The sequence below is a fragment of the Serinus canaria genome, chromosome Z (genome assembly GCF_022539315.1).
Source record: "Serinus canaria isolate serCan28SL12 chromosome Z, serCan2020, whole genome shotgun sequence".
NCBI classification, from domain to species: domain Eukaryota; kingdom Metazoa; phylum Chordata; class Aves; order Passeriformes; family Fringillidae; genus Serinus; species Serinus canaria.
Window position 1 is genome coordinate 12,643,710 of NC_066343.1, and position 10,964 is coordinate 12,654,673.

Sequence of the window (10,964 nt, forward strand, 5' to 3'; positions counted from 1 at the left end):
GTGCCGGCAGGGCCCGGGAGCTGTGCCGGCTGTGCCGGGCTGCCGGGGCTGCGGGACGGTCCTGCCGCGGCTACGCTCACCACAGGCTGGCCCGCTCGGCTGCTTTCTCTTTCTGACCCTCCTGGGGAGGCTCTGAGATTTCCTCTTCCCTGATGGAAGTGCAGCTGCTGCCAAGGGAAACGTCCCCATACTCACTCAGTGTTCCCTTTGCTTGCCAGATGTCCCATCTGCTGTCCCTGTCCAGGAGAGCTGCTCTGCACAGGAGGAGGAGACCAAGGGAGAGGCTTTGAAGATGGGGCCTCTGCTATGAGTGCGGTTTATTGATGTCTGGACTTACACAATAGAAAGGGATAGTTATATGGATATGTACATGTCTAGGCTTCTATCTGTATAGGAATATTTCTATAGACATGTTGTTTTTTTATTTATGGATGCATTACATATACATGAATGCGTATATATTCAAATGGTTTTGTAATTACATATATGTGTATATATGTATCTAAGTATATATGTTGTTATCTCTGTGTTCAGTTCTATTTCCTAGCTTTACAGCTGTGGAGGTATCTGTTTTGATGCAGTTATGGGTATATGTCTATTTAAATAGGTATATTGGAATTTGTATTGGTCGATATGTCTCTTTTTATATTTTCTAATGTATATTGATCTATTTCTGTCTATTTAATATTCTATATGTGTCTTGAAGTATAGCTGTATATTTTTATTGATACAGTTTGGTGGATATTTAGGATGGTGATATTTGTATATGTATAGATAGGGGTTTTTTGTATATCTCCTGATATATATTATATGTAATATGTTTAATCTGTATTTACCTCTCATGATTTTTAGACTTGTATATGTACATATATCTTCATATATGTATATTTTTAATTCCATTTCAATGTGTATGAAGTGCTATAGTTGTGTAATTCTATATATTGTATTCTTAGTGTAGGGCTGTTTAGAGAGGGAGTACTGGTTTTTGTATTTCTGTATGGGCTGTACACTTGTAGTAATAGGTAATAAATTAAGTCCTTAAACACCCAGTTGATCTTAGTTGTTGTAGAGGTTGTCAATAAATAAGGTTTTTCTTATCTGAAGTTGGTATTTGTATATTTTTACAGAGACTGGTTGTAATAATCTAATAAATTCCTAGTTTTACCGTAAATTGAGATCTGTATAGTTCTGTATTGTCAGCGCGGGTGTAGCAATTTGTAATAAATGACATTTTTCAACTGAAATTGATTCTTGTGGATTTGTGGATCAGCAGTGCGGCTGTGGCAATCTGCAAGAAAAGCCATTTGTCAGCTGCAATGGCTGTTGTGTCATGTGTGCTACCCAAAGCCATGAGCAGATGGAAATGCCATAGGATTTTGGCCATGGAAATCTCCGGCCATGGCCAGCACATGGCACCCCTGCACTCAGGCTGGGCAAGGGAAGCGCAGATTTGGGCTGGCAGCAGAGCCACACCTTGGCTCAGAACTCGCTGCAGAGGCCTGCTGAGAAAACTCTGGGACTCCACTGAGCACTCAACTCCTGCTGTGTGGATATGCAGGGAATTCAGTCCATGTTTTCATACAGACGCACACAGAGATACGTAGGCAGCACTTAGAAAGCTGTAACATACTCGATTGTGGGAACTGAAATGGACATTTGTTTATTACATACCGTCAGAAGAGTTGTGCTGTTCTGTAGCCACCTTGTAACAGGCAGTGGTCACTGTATCTAAGCAGTGCAGTTGCAGCAATCTGCAATGAATTTCACTTTTAAACTGACATTGGCTTTGGGGTATTTCTCATTTCCATGATGAATGACCACATCAATGTTTGTCCCTATTTCTTCACTGATTCTGAAGCTCTGATGAGTGTATGACAGCCATGGCACCAAATTCCTCACAGGTCTGTCCAGCTGTGGGTAACAGACCTCTCTTGTCTGTGAAACATCCGTCTGAGATTATTTGTCTGAGAGCTGTGGTCCATCTCTAGAACCCCCTCAGGTAGCACCATGGATGGGGAGGGGAGGGGAAAAATGTAATGGAATTCTGGCATTTATTCCCTTTTAACACATATTTGCACTCAGTTGGAGCCTGAACTTAGTGAGGAAAAGGATAGATTTTCCTTAGTCATGCAGTGTGGAATAAATGGTGTGGGAATAGGCACAAACCAAGCTGCAGGAGCAGCTTCTTCTTGGTCTTAACAAGACATTGTGTACAGGAAAGCACCACAGTCTTAATGATTCACCTCTTAGGTAAAGCCAAAATTGTTCACCGTGTAAACCTGCCTGGGGATGGAAATGACAAACGTCCCTGGGCTGGGGCAGAAGCCTGGGAGTCAAACGCTTGGAAAAAGAGACCTGGCAAAGGCAGCCCAAGGTGCAGGCACACATTTGGCTCCAGGCAAGAGGGAGCTTGTCCTGCCAGGATGGAAAGGAACTCCAGGCAGAGGAGCTGGCCGGCGGCAGGGAGCAGCTCCTGCTGTCACCACCAGGGAAGGACTCGCAGGACGCAGGAGCAGCGGGCACATCGCAGATGGACAGCGGAGCCGCTCCTGAGCTGCCAGCTACCCCTCCTGGTGCTGCAGTCACAGCGCAGTCACCTGTCCTGCAGGCTCTCTTTGGCTTTCTGAGCTCCAGCCACTGCAGGAAGCCAACCTGATCATAAATTAGAGAAATTATAAGACATCAGAACTTGTTGACCTACTGCCAATACTGGATTTTTAATTTCTTTGACTGTCTCTGCATTAAGTACCATCTGTGTTTCCAAAGGTTGTGCTCAGCATTTAGAACCAAGCTTTCTCTTCTTTAGAATATTTACACACACACATATACACACACACACACACACATATATATATATGTATATATATTTATATGTATGTTTGTAATTTTATATGTTTGTAACATTCACCAGTGTGAAGAAAGGGTAACCTTAAGAAAGTGTACTTGTTTTGCACCAGCATGGTTCCATAGAAATTTTTTTCAAATTCTTTTCTGAGGTTCCTATTTTAGAAAGATATTTTGCTAAAACTGTTAAGGGTGAGAATTGCAGGGCTGGTTGAAAATCTAATCCAAATTCTACTTCATTCTGTGCAATATTTCCATTAAATCTGATTAATACCCAGGGATAAAAAACTAGATTTCTCTTTTCCTCTCTTTTTCTTTTTCTAGGAAACAAGACACGTATATAATTTTGACTTTTATTTTGAAGACAGTAATCCACTGGACTAATACCTTGATACCTTGGAACTCCTTTCTCATTTGCAACCCATGACTCTGAAGAACAGAAAGGTTAAAGGAAGGGACCGTGCTGGTCAGATCCCAGTCAGGCAGAGAAGGGACTTTATAGATAAGATATAATAAACAATTCTGAAGACCGAAAAACCCTGGAGTCCAGACACATCTTTTGAGACACAGCCTGCCAGAACCATCCTGGGTGTGTGTGGGGACAGAGACAGACAGCCGAACCCCACAGAGAGCAAATCTTTTAAAGCAATGACCTGAGAGCTATTTTACATCACTTTTTAATCACTCAGTTAAATACACCATTACCTAAAAATCATGTGTATAGGTACTTGGTATGCAGTATCAGCTGAATAAATGCTATACATAAACAAGTTCCCATCTACATTTTTTGTTAGCCTGGTGTTCTGTTCTTTCTCAGTAAAATCAGGAAGAGAAACACGGCTGTTCTTTGAAAAATTATTCAGTTAAAATATTGACAACCCAGAAGTTTGATTTAGGAGATTACAAAGAATAATTTTAATTGTCACCAAAGAAAAACAAAATTGACACCTCATCTGTGGTAAACACCAGACATTGTTACCAGTAGGGTTGCACAAACTACCTGTAGGATGTTGTCTAACAGTTAATATGAAGATCTCATCAATGAAGGGGATAAGAGATGCTGACCCTTGAGGATTCAAAGAATCATTTGATAGGAATAAGAGAGCTTATCTTGCTCATCCTAGTTATACTTAAAATGTGTTTTATGTGGATTAGATTTATACTGATTGAAAACTCATCACTTCTTGTATGTTGCTGAATAATTTTAGTCTCAGCCCACAGATGTAAAAGACAAACCCATTGCTACAGCTTGCAGTATGGAACCAGTATCGCTTGATTTGTCACTGAAGTATCAGAAAGTGCTGTAAATGACATCGACTGCCATCGGAGGCATTCCCAGGAGCTGTGCAACATTGCAAGTAAACACAGGTCTGATTTGCAGTCTGTCAGCAAATTTGCTGAGAGCAAAACAAATCTCTGAAATTGCCATGGCTATAAAGGAGAAAATGTGCCAGTAGAAAGAAACTGATTAACAGATTCTGTAAGAAATCATCAAATGACAGTTCAGCAACGTGATGCAGAACTGTAAACCCAAGTGGCCAGTATCATCTTATCCTGTTTAGAAAGGCAGAAAAAGACAGTACATTACAAAGTTGATTGTTGTATTCATTCGTCTGGGGGTTGCTGAGGTAGCAGCAATGCAGTTCAATATCAAAGATTTGGGATTGTTCAGACCATGTGATAAAATCTCCTGATTATCCATGTGCAGCACAATTTATTCTTTCAGCTAATAGGGAGTGCAGCCATGGATTGTAAGAGACAGTTTAGATCACAGACTTTATGGTTTCCATCTAGGAAAGTAATACTACAAAAAAGTTTAATATTTTTCACATTTTAATATTTTAAGCCATCTAAACCAAGAATCAGTTTTATTTCAATTTTTGGCTTTGCTCTACTGGGCTGCTCCAAGATTGTATAGGAAGGCTTGTCAAATGTGTGATAACCAGGTATCTAGAATTTAGTTCAGCACAGCCATCTAAGAGTGCTTTAAGTGCAAAATGTCCATAAAGAGCCTTCAGATACCACCCAAGACCTGCAGAACACACATGTCCTTTTGGACAGGCAAATAAAAAATGGCATCTCCCCTTAAAAATGCTCTCCAATATTCTTAGGCAGCTACATAAAGTTTCTGCAGTAGGACTGCATGTTCTTTGCACTCCTTATTTCCCCCAGTAAAAATGAGGTGGATTACAGTTGTTATTTAATAATTTCAGGCTGTACTTTAGTTTTCCATGTACCTGTGCCTGCATGGGAGCTGGGTGTCCAAACTGCCTGTAGAGCTGGTGGAGATCTCATCCTCGGTTCAGGTGCCTTCAAGAGGGCATCTTGATCAATTTCATCAACCTGTGGGATCTGTTGTGCCTCATTGGCTGCTCCAGAAGGAAAAGGGTCTCCCATACACACATGGACCCTACAAACATGGGGTGCAGGGCAGGGGTCTCAGGTACAGGAGAGGAGCTGCTGAAGTTGAAGCTACATTCATCTACTTTAAATATATATCTATATATATAAAGATATAGATATAGATATAGATGATATATAGATAGATGATATAGATATAGATAGATATAGATATAGATATAGATATAGATATAGATATAGATAGTTAGATATAGATATAGATATAGATATAGATATAGATATAGATATAGATATAGATAGATAGATAGATATAGATGTGTCCTGGTTCAGAGAAAATTTGGGAGAGAACCTCCAAAGGGGTTCCTCCAGAAAGCAGACTCAATTGGCCCCTCCCCCAATCAGTTCAGGAAAAAAAAATCTCCTTGGAAAAAAGTGGAAAAAAACGTTTATTAAACAATAAAACCTAAACAATATTAAACAATACAACCTCTTGCTGCTCCAAAAGAGAGACAAACTCAGAAAGTCCCCTCCGTGGGCTGCAGCTCAGCTCACTCAGTCTCTTATCAGTCCCTGTGGCGCTGGAAATGCCGTGGCCCAGGCCCGGCCCGGTGGGTCACAGGTGTGAGCTTCCAGTGCTCTTCTGGTGTTCAGTCTGGAGAAGGTCTAAACAAGTCCAAAGAAAAGGGAAAAAAAAAACCCCACAGCCCAGGGAACTTCTTTGCCTCAGCTAACTAAAACTAACTAAAAGCAAAGGAGAGCTCTGTCTTGCCGTTTGTCCATCTGCAAACATCACAGTCCAGGAGCAGGAATGTGGAGGAGTGAGTGCAGTTTCTGAAAAGAAACTGTGCTTCTTCTCTCCCCCTTCACTCTTGGAACAAGACTTAAAGGTGCAAAACTTATTATTCAGCAAAACCAGAACAGATGACTGGGAATACAAGCATCATATAGTCAGCCAAGGACAAGATGCTATAGATATAAATAGATATAGATATAGATATAGATATAGATATAGATATAGATATAGATATAGATATAGATATAGATATAGATATAGATATAGATATATAGAGATAGATATATAAATATAGATATAGATAATAGAGATAGAGATAGAGATAGAGATAGAGATAGAGATAGAGATAGAGATAGAGATAGAGATGGAGATAGATTTACATACAGATATATAGATATAGATATAGATCTAGATATAGATCTAGATCTAGATATAGATATAGATATAGATATAGATATAGATATAGATATATACATAGATATGTAAATCTAGCTCAGCTCGGTGGTGTGAGGGGCTTCAAGAGATTTTGGCAGCTGCAGACGTGCTCAGCTGGCACTTCTGCTCGTAGCTCCCAGGATAAACCCAAGAGGCTTTGTTGAGGAGGTCTCTAATGATGGGAACAAAGCTTCATGTAGGCCACAGACTTTAGGAGCCTGACATTGGAAACAAATTAATCCCTTTGCTGAATCACACTGATATTTGGCAGGTATGAGTGGTTACAGTGAAACTCACTGAAGGAGAGGGTCACATGTGTATGTGACATAGCAATAAAAACCAAAAAAACCACTCAAGTGGGATGCACTTTCTCACTCTTTTCTGTGAGCTGTCAGCACTTTTTGTCCCTACTCGTGTGACTGCTAGAAGAATAGAAAAGAGAACAGCAAATTCAATTTTAAGACTGGTGTGCAATACAAAATAAGACTTACAGAGAGCAGAGGAATGATTGTGATTTATAAGCATGTACCTCATTTTTATTGGAGAAAACAGAGGTTGAACGACAAAGGATAGCCTGACCAGTTTAATGTTTTCTCTGTTACCTTTTCACAAAGCATGCAGTTTCCAGCCCTCTGCAGTCAGCTGGGCTGGAAACTTTCACTGACCTGAACAGGACCAACTTTTTTATCATAATAGAAGGTGCTTATGCATGGATATTTGTTAAAGATGTGATAGCCAGTCTTGTCTTTTTTACATTTATTCTGGTTTTTCTACCATTCCTTTCAGTCAACGACTTCAGACCAGCAGACTTCAGATGCCTTCAGAAATTGCTTGACATGGTTTCACACTATTTGATTCTGTCTGTATTTAACATCTCTCTTTGGACAGTATTAACTGTACTTCGTACTTTTCCTTACTTTATTTTTGCAGTCTTACTTAAAAATAAATGTGAAAAAAAAATACATGACAACTTGTACAACTTGAAATAAAAGTTACGGATTCGTAGCCATTCAGAGTATCAAATGGGGTAATGTGGGGTGTGGAGCTTCAGGGACATCACACCATAACCAATATGATCCAGTGAAGCCAAATTTATTATCCCTAAAAAGACTATATCTATAGTTAGTCTCTACTGTCTACGCATCTCTAGCTAATCCATGATTAGTTAACCCTAGCTGTTCACACATCTAAAATAGGATGCTGATTGGATCATCTGATTTTTCACGCATCTGGCTGTGGTCATCTGTTGTCCTCACTTTCCCAAGCTCGCTGACAAACCTGCTGAGTCCTGATGACTCTTCTTCTTGTATCTTTTTCAAGGATGTACTGACTCCATTTTCTGAATATGTCCATCATTCATTGTTTGTGAACGTGTCCATTGTCCATTATCACAAGCAGGCTGGATTGTGCATTGGCTGAATATGACCATTGTCCTGCAAAAACTCCTCAACCTGCAAGAAACTCTCAACAGTTCCCCAGTTTTGTTTTTGCACAAGTCAGACTGATTTAAAAGCACAGTCAATTAGTTTCTGCACACAGTGTAGTAGGCAAGGCACTATAAGCAGAACTGGAAAAAGACTACAAAGTATCATAATGCCAAAGCGCACTAAGTCCTTGAATCAGCCAAAGCTACCTGAAAAGAAACAAAATGCCCAGTTCCCCATTCAAGATACCAGTTAGCCAGGGGTACTACAATTGCATACGGTTCATGTCCCCAGATTTCCAATATTCTCCCTCTACCCTCCAGAATCAAATGAGTAAAAATTTCCAATCGAGTGGTAATAGTTCTAGACTGTTTTACAGGCAAAACACCCATTCCAAAAGAAATAAAGGATTAGCCTGAGTTTTAACCCATTGACAAATTAAGGTGAAAGAATGCTTGGAAAATTTGTCATCCTCCTTGCTCTGATTGATGATCATCAATTGAACTGGAACGTCCTCGATCAGGCGATGTGCATGTGATGTAGCAACCTTTGTGGCAATGTGATCCAAGGCCCGCTGTTGTCTCTTATCCAGAGTCCGGCGTTCCTCTGCCCGAGATGAAGTACCCAGTAACTGTATTAATGGCTCAAGTTCTGCATTAGTTATCCCACAAATAGTTCTGATCCATTGAATATCTCCCACTGACTTCTGGACATCAGGTACAATTTTAATTTCAGTGGTAATGATGAGTTTCTGTGGTTTCACTACAGACTGATCAATCTGCCCCCCAAGATATTTCCAAGGAGTAGAATGCTGCACCTTATCAAGAGCAATTTTTAATCCCCTCTCCTCTAGCAAAACTGTCGTGGTTTTTACAACAGTCTAATTGCTTTCCAGCCACTAATATATCATCCATGAGCTGATAGATGATATACTCAGGAAATTGCTGCCAAACAGGTTCTAATGCACAAGCAACATAAATTTGGCACATCACAGGGCAGTTTCTCGTGCTCTGGGGCAAACAAGTCCATTCATATCGTTTTTAGAGTTCTGCCTTTTTGATAGATGAAGCAGAAAAAGCAAATTTTTTTGTGTCATCTGGATGTAAGGGAACGGTGAAAAAACAATCTCTGAGATCAATGATTAATAGATTTCATGAGTCAGATATCATAGCAGGAGATGGAAGACCAGGTTGCAAGGCACCCATACTTAGCATTACTGCATTAATAGCACATAAGTCATGTAGCAACCTCCCTTTCCCACTCTTTTTTGGGATGGCAAAAATTGGAGTGTTCCATGGGCTAGTGGATGGTTTTATGTGCCCTTCCTCAAGCTGCTCTTGCACTAATTGTTGAACTATGGGCAGCTTTTCCTTTGACAGCGGCCACTGATCAATCCACACAGGTGTAGCAGTGGTCCAGCTGATTTTGAGAATCAGCTTCCCCCCAGTGGCCGCTGCTAAAAAGACTGTGTGACAATGGTAGCTTTTACCTGGCTTAACAGATCCCTACCAACCAAACCTACTAAAGTACCAGGAGATTGCATGACGTAAGGCCTTGCAGATTCATTCACTCCATCTGGGAAAATAAAGGTAATTACATCTCTGCTCATTTGAGTTGCCGGAGTCCCTCCAATACCTGCAATGCCTAAAGGAGGATCAACCAATGCCCAATATTTTGGCCATACTGCATTTGATGGTTACATCTGCTCCAGTGTCAATTGTGAGTTTTTCAGTAAGAGATTCACCATTAGGATGTGTCAGGGTTACCTGTTTGTCTGGTTTACCTCTTGTGATATCCATGGACCAATATACTTCTGGGTTACCTGTGGAACCAAAGCTTCCTGTTCCCCGCTCTTTGCTGCTTGTACAGGGGACACAAGACTTGAAAGGAACAAGCTGAGCAATTCCTGAACATTTGGGAATAGATAGAGGAGGGAAAATGTTTTAACCATAATTTAATAACACATGCATCCATAACCCCAGGGATGATATCCAGTCCCTTTTTTACTGGCAGATGATCTCCCTAACAGAAAAGCACTAAGCCCACCCCCCAAGAGTCCTTTTACATTGGTGTCTCTCAGGTGTACAGCAGAGTCCATAATGGTGACACCTACTGCGGTGTCCAATTCCATTCCAGCACTTCCAGAAGTTGATGATCGGAGTGAGTGAAGTCCCCCTCCTCCATGGTGGGAGGCTGAGCTATCCAGGCAGCTCTCCATATTTGTTTCTGCATGTGAGGAGAGGGCGCATTGGCAAGGTTGCTTCCCTGGAACCGACATTCCTTAGTATTGTGGTTATCTTTTTTGCAGATAGAACAAAATTTTCTCATAACTGCAAAGCGACACTGACTCTGAACATGTCCGATTTTACCACATCCAAAGCACTTATTGTTCTTTCTTTCTGCCTTCTTTTCCAGTTTAGAAATCAGTGGTTTTACTGCATCCTGTACTGTAGCAGCTACATTGGACGCCTTTTGCCTTTCTGTAGTCCTAGCCATCAGTTCCAGCATTTCTGTAACATCAGCTCCCTTCTTTAATGTACACAATATCTGCCAAGTTTTATCATTAGCATTGTCAAAAGCCAGAATAATTAACAATTGTACCTTTGTGTCTGAATCCAAATCAGGATTAAGATTTACAAATTTATCAAAGTCCTCATTCTCTCTTTGGTGAATTTGTGTAAAAGACTTAGTGTGTAACCCACCTGGAAGTGCAAGAATGGCATTATAGACTAGCTTTTGGCTCATCTGTAAAACTTGATCAATGCTCCTAGCCTGGGCAGTGGCAGTAGCCAAGGGCCCTTTGCCAAGTAACTGTTGTGCTGTTAAACCATACAGAGGATCACCCTGCGCCCGAGGTTTTGCTGCTTCCTGGACACACTTTTCCTCCCAGCTTTTATGGAACATCACCTGCTGGTGGGGTGGCATTATGAGCCTTATTAGGGTATGCACATCAGCTGGAATAAATGTGTTAGATGTAAAAACATACTGCAAAAGTGACTGTGCAAGCTGGGATTTTAAACCAAAATGTGAGATTGCAGCTATTACTCTCTCTAAAATCTTCCAATCGAAAGGTTCCCAAACTCTGCCTGCAGCATTAGTTACTACAG